This window comes from Octopus bimaculoides, chromosome 19 (assembly GCF_046866305.1).
Source record: "Octopus bimaculoides isolate indiv1 chromosome 19, ASM4686630v1, whole genome shotgun sequence".
Taxonomy (NCBI): Eukaryota; Metazoa; Mollusca; class Cephalopoda; order Octopoda; family Octopodidae; genus Octopus; species Octopus bimaculoides.
The window spans coordinates 23,187,849-23,212,979 of NC_142946.1; the positions used below are offsets into that span (position 1 = coordinate 23,187,849).

The 25,131-nt window shown below is 34.3% G+C and overlaps 2 long non-coding RNA genes across 2 annotated transcripts in view; one reads left to right on the forward strand and one right to left on the reverse strand.

Annotated features, from left to right (window-relative positions):
- The window catches only part of LOC106873100 (uncharacterized), a 73,992-nt gene that overhangs the window by 27,821 nt on the left and 21,040 nt on the right, over positions 1–25,131 (reverse strand). The gene's annotated exons all lie outside the window — the stretch shown is intronic.
- On the forward strand, positions 1,868–8,424 carry LOC149131786 (uncharacterized). Its single transcript, XR_016245148.1, has 3 exons — positions 1,868–2,000; positions 2,213–2,348; positions 7,901–8,424. It is a non-coding gene; the product is annotated as an uncharacterized LOC149131786 (long non-coding RNA).

Here is a 25,131-nt window from a genome sequence, read left to right on the forward strand (position 1 = left end):
TAACTTCGTGAAAAATTATTTCATTTTTTCTCTGCGAGTTGCTTACAATTGTCGCATAGGCTTTTCGTTTCCTTTCGCCTGCCAAGCGAGAAATTTCAGTTACTGTATTTGATGACATTGAAGACGTACAAGCATATTAGACACACCCAAATTTCAAAACCGCATATTCAGGAAAACAAAGCAAAACAAAATGGTATTAGTGCATTAAAGCATGTAATATTTAAAACAACCTAAGGCAGCGAGCTGGCAGAACCGTTAGTATACCGGGCAAAATGCTCAGCGGCATTTGTTCCGTCTCTACATTCAGAATTCAAATTCTACCGAGGTAGACTTACCCTTTTATCCTTTCGGGATCGATAAAATAAGTACCAGTTTAGCCCTGGGATTGATGCTATCGACTTACACCTCTTCCTCGGAATTATTGGCCTTGTGCCAAAATTTGAAATCGATATTTAAAAAAAAGAATCTTGCACATAGGATCCGGGGTAATTTTTAAGACTTATTTAAGGGGGAAGGGGGATGCGTCTTATATGCCATCAAATACAGTAATTAGGAGTTATCTTATGAATGGTACGACTTTTTGACTTATTGATGTTATTTTATAGATTTGTGTCCTAGCATGTTATAATATGATTTGGTGTGTAGATATTATTTTATTGTGTACTCGCGAGAGATTATTTTATCGCATAATCCTCTTCCATGAGTAACATATTACTTATGTCGCGTACTTATAAGGTATCGTACTGACCTCTAAACTTAGGTGATAATTAACTATGTATTGTAATTAAAGACAATCCTTTCAGAAATTAAACACTCCTCACTGTAGTGTCTCCGCAATGACATTATAGTTAGAACTATATAGTTTCTTAACGATTGTCAGAGCATTGAACGGTTGAATGACAGGCTAATCATCCCCGCTCTTCTTTCTCTTTCCCCTTCTCCTTGTCTATGAAAGAATGCTAATTTACTGCAGATAACTTACGCCAGATGATCAAGAACTTTTCCCTTTACTCTAAACTTAAGCGAGTAGAAGTGTCTTTCCTAGAGACACAACTAAAAGATCGTAATGATGTATGAACGAACGACCCTTTAATCGAATGTCCGGTGCCTTCATCACTCGGTCATTTTGCTTATATTTTCATATTGAAGATCTAATTAGCATTATTATTATTATTATTATTATTATTATTATTATTATTATTATTGTTTTTGCTGTCATGGAACTACACCAGCTAAAGTCACAATCCCCCTCCCGCCCAACATATCGGCTGTTACTATTGTCTCGCAGTGACCATGCTTACAATGTTTGATGTGGGAATGAATAAAGACGAGGTCGCGTTTTTGATAACAATGACACCTGTACTTGTAATAATGTATTATTTAATCACGACGATATATTTGTTCTCTGATAAAACGTCTGATTGATGTAACGACTTTATCATTGTTGAATTCATGTCAAATTCAGTTTACATGGCAACATCAAAAGTAGCTTGATAATGACTGGTGTACAACTATGACGCAATTAACTAAACATTCGACACACAAGCATTACACGGCATCTAAAATTGATTATACAAAATAGCTGTCATAAATACCGTGTCATGCTTGACCGTTTTACAGACGACATCATGTTCTAGCATTCATTATTGCTGTTATGGTTTAGCCCTTTAGCTCCTTGTCAGACCTGATGAAGCAGAACTAGCATCAAAAGCATTCCAGCCGGGACTATTCTGTTTTCTTTTCAGGCATTATCTTGAATATTATTCAACCTATCCTTTTAATAAATTAGAATGCGCTTGAGATAATTTGGATACTATTTGTAGCGTGTCGAGCGACCATGTAGATGTTCCCTCGTTGGTTTATAACCATGTTGTTGTTGATGCTACTGTTATTGTTGTGTAGCCGCAGGTCAGACGGCAACCAGAAAACCAATGCTCAAAAGTATTTTAGCTTTGATGAATGCGTCATGATTCCAGATATTGCGTCTAGGATCATATTATGTAAGTGTATTATTTTCTTAAGAAGGAAAACGGCGTTATTTGAGGGATGTTTGTCTGTTGTTAGTAGTATTGTGGAAGTGGTTTAACTGCAAGTCACTCCTGATTGTACTGATGTATAATTAAAGACATTCCATTCGTGACACTCCTGTCTTTTCGTCTGATATAGTGCACTTATGGATACATTGTTGAGTATGCTCTTTTCTTTTCTTCAGACGAAACGTGATGTGAGGGAGTTTGGTTGATATTTTCAGCGAATTCCCAGAGGAAGCATTGATAACCTTTTTCGAGAAGCGGGCTGCATGAGACATGGCTCATCATCAGCCAGGCCGCACTACTAAAATATTGAAGGTAACTTTTCATTTGGTGTGCTATTCAGAAAGTTCTACTGGTTGCATGCAACCAGTAAGACTTTCCTCGTTGGGTTGTGTTGTTGTTGCTTTAGTCAAGACTTATGACTCTACAAAATGATCCATAGATAACAACCAATAAAGTGATACAGCGTTATATCTTGAAAAAGCGTGAACGGTCAAATCGACCGGTTATGGGACAATCGATGAGCAGGTTGGCTGTTTTCGACTTGTCATTGTCATTGAGTCCATAGCAGAAAAACTTGATATTCAAACAGCCCGTAGCTGAAAAACTCGATATTCAAACAGCTCAGTCCATAGCTGAAAAACTTGATATTCAAACAGCCCAGTCCACAGATTTGAAACAGGTATTGTCAGGCTGTAAGTTACAACGGCACTTAGAAATTGTGAATTCTGGGAATTATAATGGCGGGTAAAGACATTTCCAGTCCTACTTATACTTACGCTAAATCTTTAGCGTTGTGCCAATAACTTAATGAGTTATGAAAAAACGATTTATTTCGGTGATTCAGAAATCCCTCTAGGATTTAAATGATATATAAAATTTTTATTTGGTTATACCTTTGCATTTCTATATTTTTAATATTTTTGCTAAATATATATATATATATATATACATGTATGTGTGTGTGTGTGTGTGTGTGTGTGTGTGTGTGTGTGTGTGCGTGCGTGTATATATATATATATCCTTGTTGTCGGCTTTATTTCGTATCTGAGAATTTATTTTCTTCTTTGCTCAAAGCTTCCTTTATGGTGATGTCGTTGGCGATTCTGTAGACCAATTATTGCATTGCAGAGTCGATGGCATTGACTGCATGGTGATGTTGGTGGAAGACGAGTTTGATTTTGTTGAGCCTTTCTCTCCTGTCATTTGATTTCTTCCTTTTCTCTTCTGGTGGCTTCGAAGTTTTTGGTTCCGATGGTTATGGAACTCCGCCACTTAGTAACACTCTCGTATGTGTGTGCATGTGTGTGTGTGTGTGTGTGTGTGTGTGTGTGTGTGTGTGTGTGTGTGTGTGTGTGTGTGTGTGTGTGTGTGTGTGTGTGTGTGTCTGTATTATATATATACATATAATAGACACGCATGTCTTTCATCCTTTACATGTTTTAGTCACTGGGCTCCAGCCTTGCTGAGACACCATTTGAAGTGTTTAATCAGTAATCGACCCCAAAACTTACTTTTAAAATCTGGTACTTATACTAGCGGTCTCTTGAATCGAACTGCTAGGTTATGGTGACGTAAACAAACCAACACTGGTTGTCAAGCGGTGTTGGGGTGGCAGAAACACAAAGAACAGCTACATTTATATCTATTATACACGAGCTTCTTTCAGTTTCCGTCTACCAAATACACTCACAAGGGTTTGGTCAGCGTGGGACTATAGTTGAAGGCACATGCCCAAAGTGCCACGCAGTTGGGAAGAACCCGGAACCATATGCTTGGGAAGCAAGCTTTTTTGCCACACAGCCACGCCTGCACCTACACGCGCGCACGCGCCCCACAAACACATAATAGCCGATATAAATGTTGGTTGGTTGGCTGGTTGGTTGGTTTGTTGGCTGGTTAGCTGGTTGGTCGGTTTCCCCAGTCGCGCTGTATAGTGTATAGAGAGAGATGGGGAAGAGTAAAAGAGATACAAAGAAAGTTAGCATAAGAGTTGCAAGATTTGTGCGCACACCAAGCTTGGTGGCAGACAATGAGCAAAAGTACGCTACATACACACATTGAGAAAGAATCATTGACAAAGGAGAAAGAATGAGAGGAGTTATACAAATAAAAAATTTGTTTTGTTTAATTTTTATTTTATAGTAATAAATATTTTTTCTTTTGGAAGTTAGTTTTCATTTCATCATTTTCTATAAGCATTCAGAAATTTGATAAAATTCTAATTAGTTATAATTACTGTATGTACGCCATATTTTCTGATATTATCCATAGTGGCAAAATTATGCTTCCAAAGTTGCTCTTAAATATGACAGGTAACACTCTCATGTGTGTGTGTGTGTGTGTGTGTTTGTGTGTTTGTGTGTGTGTGTGTGTGTGTGTGTGTGTGTATGAGACCAAAGTGTATGTACGCGGCTATATATATATATATATATGTGTGTGTGTGTGTGTGTGTGTGTGTGTGTGTATGTATGTATGTATGTATGTATGTATGCATGTATGTATGTATAATTAATATAGACAACACACACACACACATACACACACACACACACACACACACAGATATACATATAAACAAAAGGAAGAGGAAATTTACTATAAAACAACTGTTGTGAGCTTATAGAAATACAAAATACAAATGTATTTCATTTAGAAATATTAAATATTTTTACATTACATTCCAACCGGTTTTCAATCTAAAAGTTCCTCAAAGGGAAATGAGAAAAGTACGTTTTTAAGTGGTGCCGACTGTCATGCAGAGTGTCATTATATAAAGCCGAGAAACGATGCATTGTCCTAAAAAGGCACAATATGACGGTAGTCCTATTTTGTTGTCCGAGTATAGCTAGTTCAACTGCCCGAAGTGGTCCGATCGGTTGGCAGTATTAACGGTAAAGCAGTTAACTCGCTATATTAGTATATTTGAGCTGTGGCAATCTACTAGTGGGAGTGAGATCGTAAGGTTTAATGAATACATAGTGGAGGCAGGTGTAGTGAGGATGTAGAAAATGTGAGGAAAGAATACAGAAAGGTATAGACGAGACGTACATTAAAATAGTTAACTCATCCTACTTGAACACGCCGGTTAGCAGATTTATATTAACTAGCGGGACCCGTGAATATTTTACGGAATTAATGGTACACCTACTGGGTTATTTCTGAAAACTTTATCCAAAAAATCTGAAAACGTAGCCTGTGTTGTGTCTGTATGGAAAGATAGTCGCTCATCTGCTACTCATTGAAAAGTGAAAGAAATTGGAATACGATGATTACTTGATGCACTTTATATATACATTTTATATACTTTATGCACAATTTTATAGACTTAATACACAGGACTCCTAAAATAAATATTCACTCTTATTTTTCCAGTTTTCCCAAACAAATATCCTGTACCTATGGTACAACCTTTAGTTAAATTGCATATATCTACCACGCAAATAAGCGTTAATATTTCACTGAATTGCACTTATGGGCATGTGCTAAATGATAGCTAATATAAAAAAGTAACATTATTTACATTTGCCGGATATTTGTCCTCATCTTGTTTGTTGTTAACACAACATTTCGGCTGGTATACTCTCCAGCCTTCATCAGGTGTCTTGGGGGAAATTTCGAACGTGGGTTCTCATTCCTAAGGTATTTTTCGATGTTATTATTATTATTATTATTATCATTATTATTATTCAGGTCACTGCTTGGAATCGAACTCGGAATCTTGTGGTTAGTAGCCCGCGCTCTTAACCATTACGCCATATACCCGTGGGCGGTGACCTGAATAATAATAATAATAATAATAATAATAATAATAATAATAATAATAATAATAATAATGATGATGATGATGATGATGATGATGATGATGATGATGATAACATCGAAAAATACCTTAGGAATGAGAACCCAGGTTCGAAATTTCCCCCAAGACACCTGATGAAGGCTGGAGAGTATACCAGCCGAAACGTTGTGTTAACAACAAACAAGATCAGGACAAATATCCGTCAAATATAAATAGTGTAAATAATGTACATAATTCTTCATCTCTCAAATATAGAACTGTATGAAAAAGTTAGTTCAGTTTTTTAAAAAATACACTTTTCACTAAGCAATCGCCCCGCATATTATCGCCTGCCCATCAACTTTGTATTCCGTTATTTATGTGGTCTGTATCGGTTCGACGTGTAAATTTAGGGTGTTACAGTAGTATTTTCGTGCATTTGTTAATACTGTAACTGAATGTATTGTTACAAAAGCTTCATGTATTGAAGATCAGATCAGAAGTTAATCGACAAATGATACATACATTTTGGTATATATTACTTTCTAACATTGGCAGTTGTATTGAATAATTTACAACTACTTATAATATCGACATAAGAATTAAGTTTTGTTTTGTTCTTGCAACTAAAGTAATGAGAATTTGATCAAATAATATGGATGCTAAATAACGAGTGATCTTCACGTGATATCTGGATAAACATTATTTTTATTGGGTTGACATAAATCGTGATATTACAATAGCGATGTAAGTATTTGTGTGACAAAATGGTCCAGGGCGTGTTAATTTAAATTATCAGTGTTCTCAACGTAATCCTACGCTCCATAGTTCACCTTTCTGCTTGGAATTGGAAGGATTAATCTGTAATCCTTTAAATACCTAAAAACGAAATATGGAGTGGTTCTTATCAGGTTTAGATTACATTTTCTCACACTGTCAAGTTTCGTATAATAAAGCTTAGCTACTGGTGAGCCTACTTTGTAACCTAATTCGATTCCCAGGTGCGACAACTTCACTTCAGTTACAACACTAATGCTGTTAAGAAACCAAGAGCATCATACAGTCTCGTTTTCTCATTACTATGAATCTAAAGAAAACAAGAATCCTGGGAAACTAGTTGTAGTTTGCGTCAGTAAAACATTTTTATTGGTAAAGTGTAGAGTTTTGTAAGCATCAAACTTCGATTAACAAAAGACACAAAAATCTTTCCCCCCCCCCCCCCTCTCTCTCACTCTCTAACGAAGCAATCAGTCCAGACCGTTGGAAAATTCTTATTACATTTTACTAAGTTATAAATCGACGTCGAACAGTACATATGAAATTAAAACAAAAATTCGGTTTTAATTTGTCTCGTTCAAGTATGAATGTTAAAATGAATAGCTTAAATTTTCACAAACAGAGATATTTATCAGCATTAACACCATTGCATGTAAGTTAGGGGATAAGAGAATATTTTCACGTGAATATTCGAGCTCAACGTTGCAAAGTAACCCGTTCATTAATTATTCGGAGAATTTGCCACGTAGTATGGTAAAATGTTAATCACCCTAAAGGCCTGTCACTGCAAGTTTAATGTCTTTTGTATGGACAAAAATTTGCTGAAGACGATACAAATTAAGAACATAAATATTTTAGTGACCGTACAAAACATTAGCAGGTTACAACGAAATCAGAAGTCCATCAAATACTATAAATAAATAATGGGGTAGCGAGGCCACAGAGGCGGTTGCTCTAGGCACAAAATTCCTAGGCTCACAAATTTCATGAGAAAAAAAAATAGTAATAAAATGTAGTGTACCTTCCCCAGCAATACTTACCTTGCCTTCGGAGCTACGCTAATGAAAAATAGAATTTTATTCACTTTGGAGATCTATGTAAGAGTATTCTTCAAATTTACATAATTTAAATGAACGAAGATCCTATAATTCATCGCTGCAGATTGGTGTTAGGTGTATATAAAACAATGAACCCGGATCTGATCTAGTAAATCAAGCACTTGATATTTCATGTAAATAAGGTAGATGAAAATAAAGTAATATAAATAACTTCTTCGAATGATACCCTTTTATATTTGTTTTTCTTCTAGTTACACTAAAAATGATTAATGAGTTGATAAGAAAATATGCCCTGAACGAGATGAAGCATTTAGATCTGCAAAGACGAGTAGCGTGAACTGGGTTCATCTTACTTTATCTATCGCGTGAAATTCGTATGGCCCGATTGTAGCTTACTTACGAAAACCGGGACATTTTTCAAATGATTATTGAATATGCATGAAGATAACACATGAAAACCAAACTTGAGCACTACAGTCAACATATGTAATCTAATTGTTTGTAGACTAGATTAAATTTGAACAAACAATTCTAAGCCTTCGTGAGCTGTACGAAAACGTTTGCACCATCGTATCTCTATTTTCTTAAATTTTTCATTGTGATGATAAGAGACAGAATAAATTTTGATTGATATTACACATATATTTCAGAATATAACAGTAGTTAAAACAATTATACATTGTCAAAGCTGATTTTACTGAATAAGTAACCATAATATGGAGTTAAATAAAATGAAAGAAATAATCCATGTCTATTGTTCTTTCTCACAACACAACAAACTTTTATTGTCTGCATGTCGAGTTTCTAATTCACGTTGACATTGTGTTCCTGAAACATATACGTATGTCTCTGTTCAATTGCTTGTGTGCTGCTTAGATTGTCTAGTTTAATCACTCCTTAGCTTATAAAGAAATCTGAAAACGAAATAAAAAATAAAAAGTAAATGATGTCTTTAAAACTTGTAAAATTTCCAGAGTAGTTTAAGGTTTCAGGAAATATTACAACCGGATGAACGAATTCGATCTTGACGTTGTTTTGCGCTATTTCCGTTAGAAACACTAGTTTTATTGATAAATACTGTTGTCATGGTGAGTGAGCCAAGTATTCCACATATATCCCCGCTTCTACTCTGTTTATAATACTTTAATCTTATTCGATAGTCGAATCTTTAGTTAACAGAGACAAGTGCAATACCTTTTGAGATACCTTTGGATCCGAATCTTTCATGAAAAGTAAATCATTAATAGCATTAGCTGCAACAGGCCTGTCAGCGTAAATAGAAATTACCTTTTGTTTTTAAACTATAGATTCACTTCGAGCTCCATTTAAGCATATCCGAAGCATTAGAAACTAATATAAGCAACACACTAGGCGCGTTTCCACAAATCATGTTTCTTACGATCATAGTACGTATTCCTGGGATGATTACACCATAGTCCGTAGTATCCATGGACACCGGGTGGATCATATTCATTTCCTCAGGCGATATGGCATTAATGTTGAAAGCAGCAAATGTATATATATATATACTATATTTATCCTACATTATATCGGCACAACTCGATGCAACTCCACAAAACTGTTATTGCTTGTTGATATCATTAGGCTGTAGCCAGCATAAGGAATTATCAGCTTTTATATGTTTAAAAACGTTTCCTGTAAACAATCTTAAAGAATGTGTGTGTGTGTTTGTATATGTGAGAGTGTGTGTGTGAGTGTGTGCGTGTGTGTACGTGCGTGCGTGTGTGCACGGGCATCTGTGTGTGTTTATCACCCACCACTGCTTGACAACCAGCTTCCTGCCCATGACAAAATCGCAAACTACAACATACGTGTGATCACAGAAAAAAACAAAACACAGCGATGTCACTCTGTACACTGTCGCATGAAGGTCACTGCTAGCTCTCACTGCGCACGCAACCGTGTGCTGTCATCTGTTGGCTCGCTACAGAACTAGTCCTTCAACTTCTTGGTACTACCTCGTATATATATATATATATATATATATATATATATATATATATATATATATATATATATATATATATATATATATATATATATATATATATATATATATATATATATATATATATATATATATATATATATATATATATATATATATATATATACATAGGCACAGGCGTGGCTATGTGGTAAGAAGTTTACTTCTCATCTACATGGTTCAGGATCCAGTCCCACTGCTTGCTTACTTGGGCCAGCACCTTCTGCTATAGCCCCGCCCCAAGCCAACCAAAGTCTTGTGGGTGCATTTCTAGACGAAAAGTGAAAGAGGCCCGTCGTGTATGTGTGTGTGTGTGTGTGTGTGTGTGTGTGTGTGTGTATTTGGTTTGTGTTTGAATTTGTTCTCTACCACACTTTGATAACCGGTGTTGGTTCGTCCACGTTCTGTTAGTAGTTCTGCAAACGAGAACTATAGAATGAGTAACAGGCTTTAAAACATATGTACTGGGATCGATTTGGTCGACTAAAGCCTTCAAGGCGGTGCACCAGCATGGCCACATGCTTGAAAAAATTACAAGAAATATACATAAGAAATTAATCACAAACGATCGATAAAAACACTTAACAGACGTATCAAATGAACAATACAGAGTATCTTTTTTAATCCGTAATATATCTTTTCTGTGATGCATGTTAAGTATATAGATTACAGATAAATCCATAACATAAAAAATAAAGGGCGTAAAATTGCATAAAAACAAAACAGGCCGACTATATTTTGAAATACTTTTCTCGGTATACTCTGCAAAAATATTCTCATTTTCATAATAGTATATATATTTCTACAAAGTATTTTGAGAGACCATTAAAACTGAGGGTCCCGGATCCAATCCCATCCTTTGTTCCTGATGATGAGTTTCTGTTTTGTTCTTGTAATTATGGCTAATCGATATTCTCTGTAGTTTAACATACATTGTTCAGTAGGTTGATAAAAGGAAAGATTGTTTTCGGTGACGTATATACATATCGTGGTATTATCCTCATTCTAATAAGAATATCCCAACATTTCCATCAACTTTCTCACTAGACTTATCTCTCTTACATGTTTTAGATTTCAAAAGCACTTGGATGTTTTATCTACCAATTGCTGCGATAATGTCAGCTGAACGAAGTTTTCAATTTACTATATTACATTTGTAAGACATTCATTTATATTTCTTTAATTTCTGTACTGAGCGCAAACTCACTAAACTGAAACTTATTTCGGTTTTCTTAGCGTAATTGAAAGTACAAATCACCCCACTGAAGAGGAGTTACGCTCTAGTTGGTGTTGGTTTGGGCTAAAGCAATGACAAATGGAACGATAAATACATATATATGTCTACATCTATCTATCTATCTATTTATCTATCTATCTATCTATCTCTCTCTCTCTCTCTCTCTATATATATATATATATATATATATAAATAATATTTTTATAAACAAACCCGAAAGGCTTTGCGAGTTACGAAGAGAAAGCTGCTATGGAAGGCTCATAGTATAATAACTGTATAATAACTATGTATAATATATACCATAATGATATTTATTCTCTGATTTGAAGCGACATTTTTTAAATATAAACAAATGACTGAAAAATGATGAACTCAGGCAGAATCGAACTCACAAATCGACGCTTTCGTGGCTCCTTGCGAATCTTTTTTTTTACTTTTATAAATAATCTTTTTTTTTTCTTTTTATAAATGACCTTTTTTTTTCTTTTATAAATGATCTACTCCGCGTCAGTCACCGGAGTGATATTTGATCATTTTATAGAGTGTTTGAGTGTCGGTTTGGTGTCTGGAATGGGATAGTTTACCTCATGAGCAGGTAGAAGCTCTTTAACCTTGGAAGGAAATCTCCGAAATAAAACCTGAGGCCTTGGAAGTTCCTGGTTTTGTCAGTTTTCATATCACACCGGCGAAAGTCTTCTTGGGCCAATAGGTGGGTGTAGTACAGTGCAAGTTACACCCACTGAAAATTATTCATCTGCACAGGTACTTCCTGTACTCCAAATCTTAGTAAAATCATTGAATAGGTTGGTTGGCAGAAACCTAAAAATGCACTTGTAACTTACTCTAAAATATCTCGAACAGATTCAGTAAATGGCAAAAAAGGCTTGGGAACGTCGGGGAAACAGGTTTGGCTCGGCAGGTGTCCCGGTGTGTCACAGGCTGGACCCGGTCGTCATCCTGCCACTGTGGTCAAACAATCTTCAAGAAAAAGTAAAAATAAACATCCTTTGAATTTCGGTTGTTGGACTGTGCGCACACTTCTTGATGATAATTTCAACAAGAGGTCAGAAAGGCGTACTGCATTTATTGCTTGTGAGCTCAAGAAATATTCCCTTGATATAGTTGCGCTCTCTGAAATTCGTCTCTCTGGTGAGGGTGAAGTAAATGAACCTACTTATGGATATACTATCTTTTGGAGAGGCCTACCTACAGTAGTATCCTCCATTGCAGAACTTCCAGATGGATCGTGTCATGTCGTATTAAACTGACAAAAAGTAGGTTTCTTACCGTTCTCAGTATTTATGCACCAACAATGTCCCATTCTGATGAAACTGTAGGACAGTTTTATGACGATCTAGCACAATTATTGAGGAGAGTACCAATTTCTGACAAGCTGGTCATATTGGGAGATTTCAATGCAAGAGTTGGAAAGGATTATGTTTCATGCCCTGTTTTAGGTCGACATGGGATTGGAAAATACAATAAAAATGGAGAAGCGTTCGGGTCATGAAAGAGGCAGAGAGTTGGACTGACCATCATCTAGTGCGTGGAAAAATAGATTTTTCGATAATGCCTAAAAATCGACTGTCTGGTCCTAAGGCACCCAAAAAGTTAAATGTTGCAAACTTTAAATTATCAAACAACTTTCAAAGATTCCATGATGCTATAGAAAGTATCAATCTTGACCCAAACGATCTATGAGAAGATTTCAAAACAAAAGTATTTCAGGCTGCAAGTTCGTCAGTGAGATTTAAATCTCATAAATCCAGTGACTGGTTCTCAGATAGATCAGCAGAAATTCATGATCTACTTTTAGAAAGACAAAACTTAGGGAATACACTTCTTTCTAAGTCTTCGAACCCCAACTCAAACGAAACTTACAGAAAGCTGAAAAGAAAGGTGCAGACTGCTCTTAAGAAAATTAAACAGGAGTGGTGGAATGATAGAGCAAAAGGGGCACAAGAAGCAGCTGATAGAAATGATGCCAAGGGTTTATACTCTTGTGTTAAGGAGATATGTGGCCCAAAATCTTCTTCAATAGCTCCAGTGAGAACAGCAAATGAACGTTTTCCTCTAACTGATACCGCTTCTATTCATAAGCGTTGGGTAGAACATTTTTCTACACTTTTGAATAGACCATCATCCGTTGACACGAGGACGATAGTAAAAACTGAACACCTTCCAGTTATAGAAGAGATGGCATTTGAACCAACTCTAAATGACATTTATTTAGCTATGAATGAGCTGAATAACAACAAGTCTCCAGGGTCTGATGGAATCTGTGCAAAAGTCTTGAAATATGGGGTGACAAAATGTTTGAACTCTTAAATATATTAATTTGACACTGTTGGAGAACTGAGAAAGTGCCTCAAGACTGGATTGATGCCATTTTAGTCTCCTTGTATAAATCGGGGCCAAATGATCTGTGTGGTAATTTTCGTGGGATTTCGCTTTTATCTGTGGTTGGAAAGGTACTTGCCCACATTTTGTTAGAACGTTTAAATACCTTTATAGTTCCAGATATAGAGTCTCAGTGTGGTTTTCGTTCCTAAAGGGGCACAGCTGATTGTATCTTTACTGTCAGACAATTACAATAAAAGTGCAATGAACAGAATCTTGCTTTATACCATTGCTATGTTGATTTGAGCAAAGTATTCGATACTGTTAATCGAAATGCTTTGTGGCTAATTCTAAAGAAAATAGGTTGCCCAGAAAAATTTGTAAACATGATCAGGGCTTTGCATCAAGATATGAAAGCTAGAGTTAATTTTGGTGGTAGGCTCTCTGAATCTTTTGCTGTGGAAAATGGAGTAAAGCAAAGAGACCTTGATGCACCCACCCTCTTTGCAATATACTTTGCTGCTGTGTTGTCGCATGCTTTTCAAAACTCTGACGAGGGTATTTACATAAATTATCGAACAACAGGGAATGTTTTTAATCTGACCAGACTGAAATTCAAAACGAAGGTTTTTACTTCACTCATTATGGAACTTTCGTATGCTGACGATTGCGATCTTGTCGGTCATTCTGAAACAGGTCTGCAGTCTCTTGTATCTGCATTTGACTCGGCTTGTGATGATTTTGGCTTGACCATCAACTTGAAAAAAAAAACAGTTATGATGCATCAACCTGCGCGTGGTGCTGTTTGTAGCCCCCCTAAAAGTTTTGTTAAGGGAAAACTCCGTACAAAATGATGGAAATCTTGATACAGAAATACAGATGCGAATTCAAAGGACACCAAAAGCATTTGGTGGCTTGGAGTCACGTGTTTGGTGCCAGCGACATATGAATAAGAATACAAAGCTGGCTCTTTACAAATCATTTGTCTTACCATCCCTGTTGTATTCCTGTAAAACTTGAACTTGTTATGAAAGGTATTTTAAACTGTTAGAACAATTCCACCAAAAATGCCTTCATCGCATTTTAAAAATTAAATGGAGTTCTTTTACTCCAAACACAGATGTCTTTGCATCTACAGGCATCACCTCAATTAAAGCTATGATTTTGAGGAACCAACTGAGATGGTGTGGCCATATTGTTCGAATGGCAGGTGAACACATGCCGAAACAGCTGTTTTATAGTGAGCTTGCAGAGGGGAAACACTATCGGCGTAAACCGAAAAAAAAAAGGTTTAAGGACGGCATAAGGACTACCATGAAGTGACTTAGAATGGTTCCAGACGATATAGAAACCCTTGCTTCGGATCGAGTTGGATGGCGAACAAAAGTGTGGAGTGGAGTAAAAGCATTTGAAGAGGCCAGGATAATGCAAGTAAGACTCAAAAGAGATCTAAGGGAAAATGTAACAATCGAGAAGGTGAATGACAATGACATTTTCTTGTGCACAGTCTGTGACAGACCATACCTGTCTTTTGCTGGCCTCAAATCTCATCTGCGAACGCATGGAAAACGAACCTCCACCAATTATTCTGCCTATATGTCAGTGCACACCTTTGAATGTAGTGTATGCCAGAAGGTTTGCAAATCCAACGGAGGCCTGAAAAGACATGTTAAGATCCACAAAGTGCAAAACTTATCTGCTGGTCTTGGTGGTCCAAATCAGAGGTGCAATCTATGTGTGTGTCTTTTCAGAACATTGTCTGGTTTAAAAAGCCACATCAGACGTCATGATGGTGCTAAGGTGTAGGTACAGGACATGGTCAAATTCTGTATAAAGAGTAGACAACCACCACCATGTATGTATGTATATGCATATGGAAAGAAGAGGTATATCTCCATGCAGGAAAAAACAGAATATGTTTTTGAAAATGCACCTGAATTTGAAAAACTTGTAATTGTTTTTAAATGAATTTATTTCGATACATACCAAACTAGTTTCAACATTTTTTTCTTTATCAATGGTATAAGCGTATATAAAACAATGGGATTTAAAAGATTTTAAATTACGAAGTAGAAGACATGTTTAAATGATTACATATTCACGAGCGAAAAGCCCCGTACACGACGGGAAAAAGAATCACACGCAAGATGACAGAAACTGTAAAAAAAAAAGTTCTATTTTTTACTCTCTTCTTTTTTTATTTCTCTCTTTAAACTCAGTATGACCGAACTTTTAATAATCCACATTTTGTATATTCTTCGCCGATCATTTTTGGTATTATCCACCCTTATTGAATTTTGTGAATATTTAATCATTTAAACATGTTTTCAACTTCGCAATTTTAAAGTTTTTAAATCCCATTGTTTTATATACGTTTATATCATTGATAAACAAAACATTGTTGAAACTAGTTTGGTATGTATGTAAATAAATTCATTTAAAAACAATTAAACAATTTAAGTTTTTAAAATTCAGGTGCATTTTCAAAAGCAAATTCTCACACACACACACACACACACACACACACACACACATATATATATATATATATATATATATATATACGTGTGTGTGTGTGTGTGTGCGTTGATTTTTAAAACGAAAGTACTGGGGGCGATTTGTTCGACTAAAACGTACAAAGTGATGCTCTAGCATGGCCGTAACTCAATCACAGAAAGAAGTAAAGGATAAAAGATATAGCTGCAATTTTCCCCTTTGTTATGCCCTGGGAATCCAAAATATTATTTTTGAATCATCAATATTTATACGTGTGTGTGTGTGTGTGTGTGTGTGTGTGTGTGGGTGTGTGTGTGTGTGTGTGGTTGTCCTGGTATTCGTTGCAGCTACTGTTTTGTCAATATTTATTTCTGAAAGAAATCAATATTTATTTGCGCAATTTTAACATAAAATGTACGTTTTCAAAGGTTGTCAAACTGCCCACCACCGTTTATAATTAGTTTAAAAGAAAAGGTATACAATCCAATATTGATATTTATATACTGAATGACGACATAAAAATATTGCTTTGAGCAAACATTCAACTTTTGGCGCTGTCACATTTACATTGATCAGTGAGAATAATGTTAACCAATAGCAGTAATTAGGAAGATAATAACAATAGCCACGGCGGTGATAGTTATAGCATATACAAATAAAGAATTCAAAACAGGTCTCGTATGACACCGTTCAAATTCTTTTAGATTTATTGGCATACTTGATTAGGTTATAGAAAGGACAGTATATATTTTATTATTATTTTTAATTTTTTAATATTATATATATATATACTATTGGTTCTTAATGCATCTCTGAAGAGCGGAATTACTGATAATAAGATGATCTTTAGATCACTTTGTGATTATAGTAATATCCGCGAAACGATCGTAAGATATTTAACTCTTTAAATTTTAGGTTCCTTTATATTTTATATTTTAGACTTTACAATATTCATGCTTAATTACGCATAAATTTTTATACGCATATATATTCACACATATATTTATCTATATTCAGATTTTTATATATATTGATATTTATATTTCGTATATTTATGTTTTAAATTTTAAATTTATTATGTTGCCGTGTCATGTTGGATGTATGTCTTTCAAAATATTAAATATTGATTTCCTGAGTATATTATTGATGAGTTTATGAATTTATTAATAATATAAAAACACATATATACACATTTATTTGCTCAAAATAATTGAGCACTCAACATAAGTTCAGTTATATATTCTTTTAGAATATTTCTTTTAGAATATTACTTATATATATATATATATATATATATATATATATATATATATATATATATATATATATATATATATATATATATATATATATATATATATATATATATATATATATATATATATATATATATATATATATATATATATATATATATATATACTAGCTGGTGTATCCGGTAATTCCCGGTGGTAAAGATGTTCTATTGAAACGTCTTATTACTCTAATATAAGAAAGCAATCTCGTTATAACTGCCACAGAAGGTGTATTTTCCGTTACGAAAAAATACCAAAAACTGTCAGCTGGAGGAGGGAGAGATTGTTGGAGGTTTGGGCGAGAAAGATTGTCGGAGATTGGTGAGAGAGATTATATAAATATATGAATGAAGTGTTTGAAGAAAGTGCAATAATAACATTCACAATCACTGAAGGCCGCTCACAGTAACTGCCTTTAGCTTATGGAGTTCTTGTCTTTATAACTATCGAAAAGCAGCCAGAATGATAAACATATTGTTGAGAACAAATGATTTCGTTGGGGACTGATGTATGTATGTATGTATGTATAAGTGTGTGTATGCGTGCGTGAGAGAGTGTGTGACTGTGTGTGATTTTGTGTATATATTCACGCATATATACATAGATACACACATATGTATGTATAATATATATATATATATATATATATATATATATATATATATATATATATATATATATATATATATATATATATATTATTATTATTATTATTATTATTATTATTATTATTATTATTATTATAAAAGTTGTCTAAACTTTTATTATTAAAAGAAGAGATAATTCTAAACAAAATTTTTAGATCCTGAAAAACCTATTCTGATCCTTTTATTGTTAATTATTTTATAATATTTATGTTCTTTATTAACGTGTTTAGATATAGATCTGTAAAATAGCTTGACTAAATTCGTTTTTATTTGTTGTGCGTAAATAATGATGAACCAAATATAATTATCTTTATTATAATTAACATCAATAACTGTATCTGGGTTGGCATATGGTGTGTACTTATTATCATTAGACCTAAGTTTATTTATATAAAAATGTTTTATTCAGGATACACTTGTTCTTATATTACTTTTGTTAATCATATCATTACTACTTACAAATAAATTGGATACATTGTTACTATTAGATTCACCCACTTCGTTGTCAATTATTCTTATAATGATGCCCTTAAAAAAGCAGGATACTGAAATAGAATAGTATATTGTAATAAGAATGGGAACTCCACCAAATTTTATTATAATAATGGAAGAATTATTGACAACGAAGTGGGTAAATCTAAGAGTAACAATGTCTCCAAGTTATTTGTAAGTAGTAATGATATGATTAACAATAGTAATAATATCAATAAGAACAAGTGTAGTAAATATATCCTGAATAAAAATGACATATAAATAAACTTAAGTCTAATGATTATGTATCTATATCTTAGCACTTTAATAAAGAACAGATGTTATAAAATAATTAGCAATAAAAGGATTAGAATAAGTTTTTCAGTATCTAAAAATTTGTTTAGAAGTATCTCTTCTTTTAATAATAAAAGTTTAGACGATTTTTATAATAGTAATAATAATACTACTACAGAAAATGATCTAGCTAGAAATTGTGATTGTAGATATAAGGATAATAGCAATTATTTTTAGTTCTTTGAGATATTTAATACTACACAGGAAAGCCATGACACATAGATTATCCAAAGAGATATATTTTATGACTTACTAAAAATTACAAACAATTTTACGAGTTTAATAATTCTTTAAATGTGAGAAGAACTTTGAGAATATAAAAATATCTCTGAAAATATAAATATTAATTTTTCTGCAAATATAAATATAAAGCATTCCTTAGGCAAGAAACTTTCAAAAAATATTTTCCTCTAAAAGTATAAAGGCTTTGTAAAAATAACTGTCGATTAACATTTATTGAAAAACTAAACATGTTTTCGACTTTATATATTTATTTTGAATTCTTTCATCACTTAATTCCATGTATTTGCTTTAGCTTATATTTTTGAATGAATGCGGATCTTTTTTAAAACGGGGGCCACATTTTTCATTAACGAAACACTCTGAAACTTGGAACACTGGTAGAATGTGTCATATAAAACATCTTTTTATCTTAGTCTTCTTAAAAAAAAAAAAGAAATCCCTAAGTTATTCCATGTTAAAGTTGTCGTATTTCTGTAATTTCAACCAATCACTGACGTCCATTCAGCCGATATACATTAAGTGCCGACTACATAAACAAACGATTCTGAAACAATTCTATCGGTGATAGGGTTAGGGTTAGGGTTAGGGTTAAACAGCAAATTTAAAAAGAAAAAAGCAAATAAAACGAAGAAAAAAAAAGAAAATGAAAAAAGCAAATTTAAAATGAAAAAAGCAAATAAAACGAAGCTATGGCTTAATCAGCCAAAGGAGTAAATATAAACAACTGAATACTTGTCAGTGATTGGTTGAAATTATCGAAATAAGACAATTTTTTACATGAAATAAATTCGAATACAAAAATATTTTTCTGTTCTATAACACAAAATAGATAAGTATACGAAGTTTGAAAGTCTTTCGGTACCAAAAACACTACGTAAAACATTAATGAAAAATGTGGCCCCCGTTTTAAAAAAGATCCATGAATGCTTTTAGTATCAACATGAAATTTCTTGTAAATATTTATTAAGTGATTATTTAAGTTTAAAAAAAAAACTACTGTGTGGTTAAGAAATTTACTGCTATAAACAATGTGGTTCGACAACACTATATGTCATCTTGGGAAAGAGTCTTGACCGATAGATTATGTATGGAATTTAGGAGACAAGTTTCTGCACGGTTTCAACATGTTGCAATTTGTCTGCATATTTTTGTTAGCGGCGGAGGTTATCTGAGTTTTTACTTTTTAGACGACAAACCAAGCATTAACAAAGCAACAAAGTTCTTTTGTTTTAAGTGATGGGAATTCTTGAGGTTTGTGAATATTGGTTTGTGAATTTATTTGAGTAGGTGGGTGGATAGATTTGCATTCATGAAACGCTGTGCTTCATTACTGCTTGTGTGTGTGTGTGTGTGTGTGTGTGTGTGTGTGTGTGTGTTTGTGTGTGTGTGTGTGTGTGTGTGTGTGTGTGTGCGTGTGTGTGTGTGTGTGTGTGTGTGCGCGCGCGCGCGCGTATGAATGTGCGTGTGTGTATCTGTTTGTGCATTCCATATGTGTGCATATTTTCTGTCTAGAAATTCCATATGGAGAATCCTTAGAATGCCTGATAGACGTTCACTGTACTAGCAATCTATTGTATTTGAAGAATCTGAATCAATTTGCCATGTCTTCATTCTTGGATAACTCCAGAATTTTAAGCTTTCTTATGCAAATCTGTTATCACATAGCTCAGTTCACTAATGATAACACTGTGTAACAAAATATTTATTTTATTTATTTATTTATTTATTTATGTTTGGCCTTTAGTCAGTAATTGTTATTTCCTATTTGCTTTTATCTAGAAACCAAAGGAAATTACAAAAATTCCCTTCAAACTTTGCTTTTATGACCTGGACCTCAATGCTTTCAAACTGACCTATTTTCCATTACATTTCAGACAGATTCAACGCTGAGTTGCTGAAGTAGAAATATCATTATAGCAAATATTCTGCTCAATACCACAGATTTGCTTGTCAGTTGCTAGCTTGATCATAAACACTTGAGAATGTCCCTTAGTAACTGGTAATATGTGCATCTCTGATCATGAGCAGGAGTAGTGGAGGAATATCATAGCCATGTGTTGAGAGGGATTCTTTTGGCGTTTGAATAAATGTAACAAAAGCAAAGTGTGAAGGAAACATTAGCCATTTTTCATACTTTCTTGGGGGTAAGCAAATAGGAAATAACAGTTGCTGCCTACGGACAAAAATCGTGTTGCACAGTGTAATAGGTACGAAAGAAAACCTATAGACTAGATATAATAGCTACAAAGTTCTCATTAGTTTCCCCACGGATGTTATTTACCTAAGTATTAGATGAGACAATTCACATCCCTCAAGTAGCTGATCTCAACAGCAGTACTAGATTTTTGCTCTCTGCCATATAGAACAATATCTGACCTATTGGTTTTACACTGAGTTCTTGTTTTATTGGAACATCCCTAACCTTGAAGAAGTAACCAAAGATATTGCCCAAATAAACACAAATAAACTGTTGGAAATAACCTGGTTTTGCAAGCAAAAGTGTAGAATTTTTCAAATGGAGTGATTCAGAGCTTCCTGATCTATTTCATGAAGTGTATGTTTTGGTCTGGGATAAAGAAGCTCTTCACCCAGTCTTTGAGAAACGTGCTACTCACCTCTCTCTCTCTCTCTCTCTCTCTCTCTCTCTCTCTCCTCTCTCTCTCTCTCTCTCTCCTCTCTCTCTCTCTCTCTCTCTCTCTCTCTCTCTCTCTCTCTCTCTCTCTCTCCCTCTCTCTCTCAAAGGAAGATCACAGCGATTTCTGTGAAAATTACCTAGAAATGGTTTTACACCCCGTTGTTGGGAAGGTATTTTCCAAGGTCCTTCTGAAGTGTTTACAAATACGAATTAGAAAACTTGTTCTTTCTGAATTTCATTTTGGCTTTTACTTTGAATATAGCACTGCTGATGAGATATTCAATGTATCTATTCCAATAAGACGTCTGCCCGTTAGCTCAGAAAAATAAACGAACAAAACCTCAGCACCTATCGATGTTTTTTCGACCTCTAAAAAAAGCATTCACTGTATTTAATCTGGAAACATTATAGAAGATTCTACTTAAGATCAATTGTTATCATTATTTTGTTTCACTTATTCGATATTTACAAGATATAAACGCATGGATGAAGTTCTCTCACAGAGACCAATTTCGGTTACAAATGGTTGAAAACTGGGCTGCATTCTTGCATCAAAGCTTTCCAGAATCTTTTTTTCAGAAGTTTGAAGGATTGCTTTCAAAACAGTCGCAAATGGAATCTATATTTGTTGTAGGTCTGCTGTTGAACTTTTCAATCTACGTTGATTTCATGCAAACACTTAGTCGCTAGTAGCGCTTTTACATGACCTACTCTATGCCGATAATTGTAATCTTGTAAGAGATCAAACTGAACATGATATGCAGGATCATGTGGACTGCTTCTCCAAAGTATGTTCGTTCTTTGCCCTTAAAATAAGCGTGAATAAGATAGTCAAAATGTACATACCAGCTCCAAGTATACTGTTCATTGAACTAAATATTCTTGCTTTAAGGTTGTAGATCAGTTCATTCTTTGGTAATACACTCCGTTACAAAGACAGTCTGAAAATTCCTTAAAAGAAACCATTGTAGCAGTATATGATTGGGAAGAAGTATTGTTGTCAAATCCTCTTGAAAAAATATTTCATCTAAATCTGTCACAAATTGATAGGAACAGAAAAGAACACAACACCAAAAACTTGCTAGTACAACGAAATATTTTTATGCATATTATTGCACGCACATACGCAGTTTGTAAAATCTAACAAAAGACATTCTCTTTAAGCCCGTTACGCCCTGTCCAATAAACGTTTCTTTTAATAATCATTGACGATTTTATATATGTATTCCTTTAGATACAAGCAATACATACATACATACATACATACATACATACATACATACATACATACATACATACATACATACAAATAGTTCCCGGACTAGCTATGTTCACTAAGAAATAATTTATTTACCTAAGCGTGTCGGGTACTTTCTGCAATTCACTCTTGATCTCGACAACGGTGTTAAAACGGTGACCTTTGATTATCTTCCAACGATCATCATGCACAAGCTGATGAAGTTTCTCCACATTTCCGGGGGTGACGCTCGTGGCAGGTCTTCCAGATCGTTCATCGTCTCCCAGAGATATTCTTCCGCTTTTGAAGCGCCCTTGCCACTCGAAACATTGCGTACACCCATTGCCTCGTGGCCGTAAGCTTGCTGAAGTATGCTCAATGTATTTGTAGCAGACTTCCTAAGTTTAATGCAAAATTTCACGTTGGCTCTTTGTTCCAACTTGACAAAAATCGCAGACTACAGCATATACGTGATCACGAAAACACAAATTTCACAACTTGCGAAGTAAACACAGCGATGTCACTCGGCACCACTGCCTCATGAACGTCACTGGTAGCTCTCACTATGCACGCAACCATATGCTGCCATTTGTTGGCGCGTAACAGAAACACTCCTGGGAACGTTTTGATACCACCTTGCACATACATATATACATGCCAGCTGTCCACTCGGCGGACACGTGTGGACAGCTGTCATTCATGTATATATGCATATATGAATATATGTACTCATGCATGCATGTACATGTGTATGTATGTATGCATGCTTCTTCTATCTATGTGGGTGAAGGATGTAAAAGTTGATAGAAAGACGGAGCTATTGAAACTAAGTCCTTTGCACGAGTTAAAAACACTCCCATGTCACTCTGCCCATTAGTAATCCAAAGCAATTGGCTAATGGGAGAACTGTAACCAACGACGGTATTATCAATAAACACAGAGAGATATAAAACAACGATAAAACCGTAAATCAACAGGTATAGGTTACTTACGTATGTTGTTAGGCGTTACTAAAAACAGAAATAAAGAGATATTTGACAGGTATAAAGTAATAATTTCTTACACAAACACACGGTCACAAAATTTGGGAATAGAGTAAAGTTAATTTAATCAATCCAAATGTTTGACTGGTACACATTGAATGGACACCGGAAGCACTGTTTCCCCTTTGTGCGCGTGTTGCACAAAATACATTAATGCGACCCTAAAAAGTTAGGTGTCTAAAATGATGTAATAATAAATAATTAGCATTATTGAAGATAATCTCTTAGCTAAACGTTTCTGTTAAGTTGATCTTTTTAAAAATACTATATTTGCACATCATTCATAAAACTCCCCTCCTCTGTTCCAGTTTGTGCAGTAGCCTCACGGCTGCAGCAGAGGTTTGGTGGACAGTATTTACATAAAAGTTTATAAAGTTTTCCAATTCTATAGAAAGCTTATCTTGCTGCGTTTTTGTTAAATAGCCAGCTATGTAACATGGTTAATATATATACACCGTTGACAAGCAAGTTACTGCAATTTTTGTCCAAGATAAAATCTCTTATGGACGTGCTATGCTTAAAAACACAATATATATTGAAAATTGTTTCTAAACGTAGTACACGTATAAGAGATTTTATCTCGGACGAAAACCGCTGTAACTTGCCTGTCAACACTAAATATGACACATAGACAGCTATTTTAACTTAATACTGTTTCCATTGCGTACACTGGATTATTGTGTGTGCTTATTTTAAAATACTGATTGAAAATGTCGACTTCAAAATAAGCGAAGTGTGTGGAATATAAAAGAACTATCAGTTAATTTAAAGTGCAATACCTCGAATAAACTTATAGAAACCGCTGCACTGAAGACTCATAAAGTCATGAACATTCTGCTACAAAGAAATATTTATGTATTATTCAGAAACTGGAGTTAACTGTTTATGATGTCATGATTTTACAGTTGCAGAAGTTGTTGGTGAAAAGAAGATAGATGCTATTTGAAACTTCAACCTTTTGAAGCATCATTTGTCGAGTAAATCGCATTTGGACGGTATAAAAAAATCAGAGAGCAAAACCTATCATCACTCGTTAAAGGAAGGTTATGATGACATTTGTACTTCAAAATGAAGTTTTATAACCTCTCAAAGTTAATCAGCATCGAGGGAAAATCTTGTGCAGATTGTGAGTGAGGTTTTGGTATAATGTCTCAACTCAAAAGTATGTTAAGAAACAGTTTAGGTTAATGTCATTTGGATATTGCTAATGAGAATAAATAGCTAAATCGAATGGAAGTTGCATTAATCTATGCAAAGTTTACAAAAAATGAGTAAATGTCAAAGAAGAGATTAATGAAGTGAGTGACTTAAATGTGTATGTTATTCTGTATAATGTTTTATAAACACACGTAAGCTATACTGTGTGAAAATGTTTATATTAAGTAACTGGATAATTTGTCAACAAGCTTTAAATGGAATGAGTTTCAATTTAACCATTTTCAGCAAATTTAATAATAATAATGACCAATGAATTTG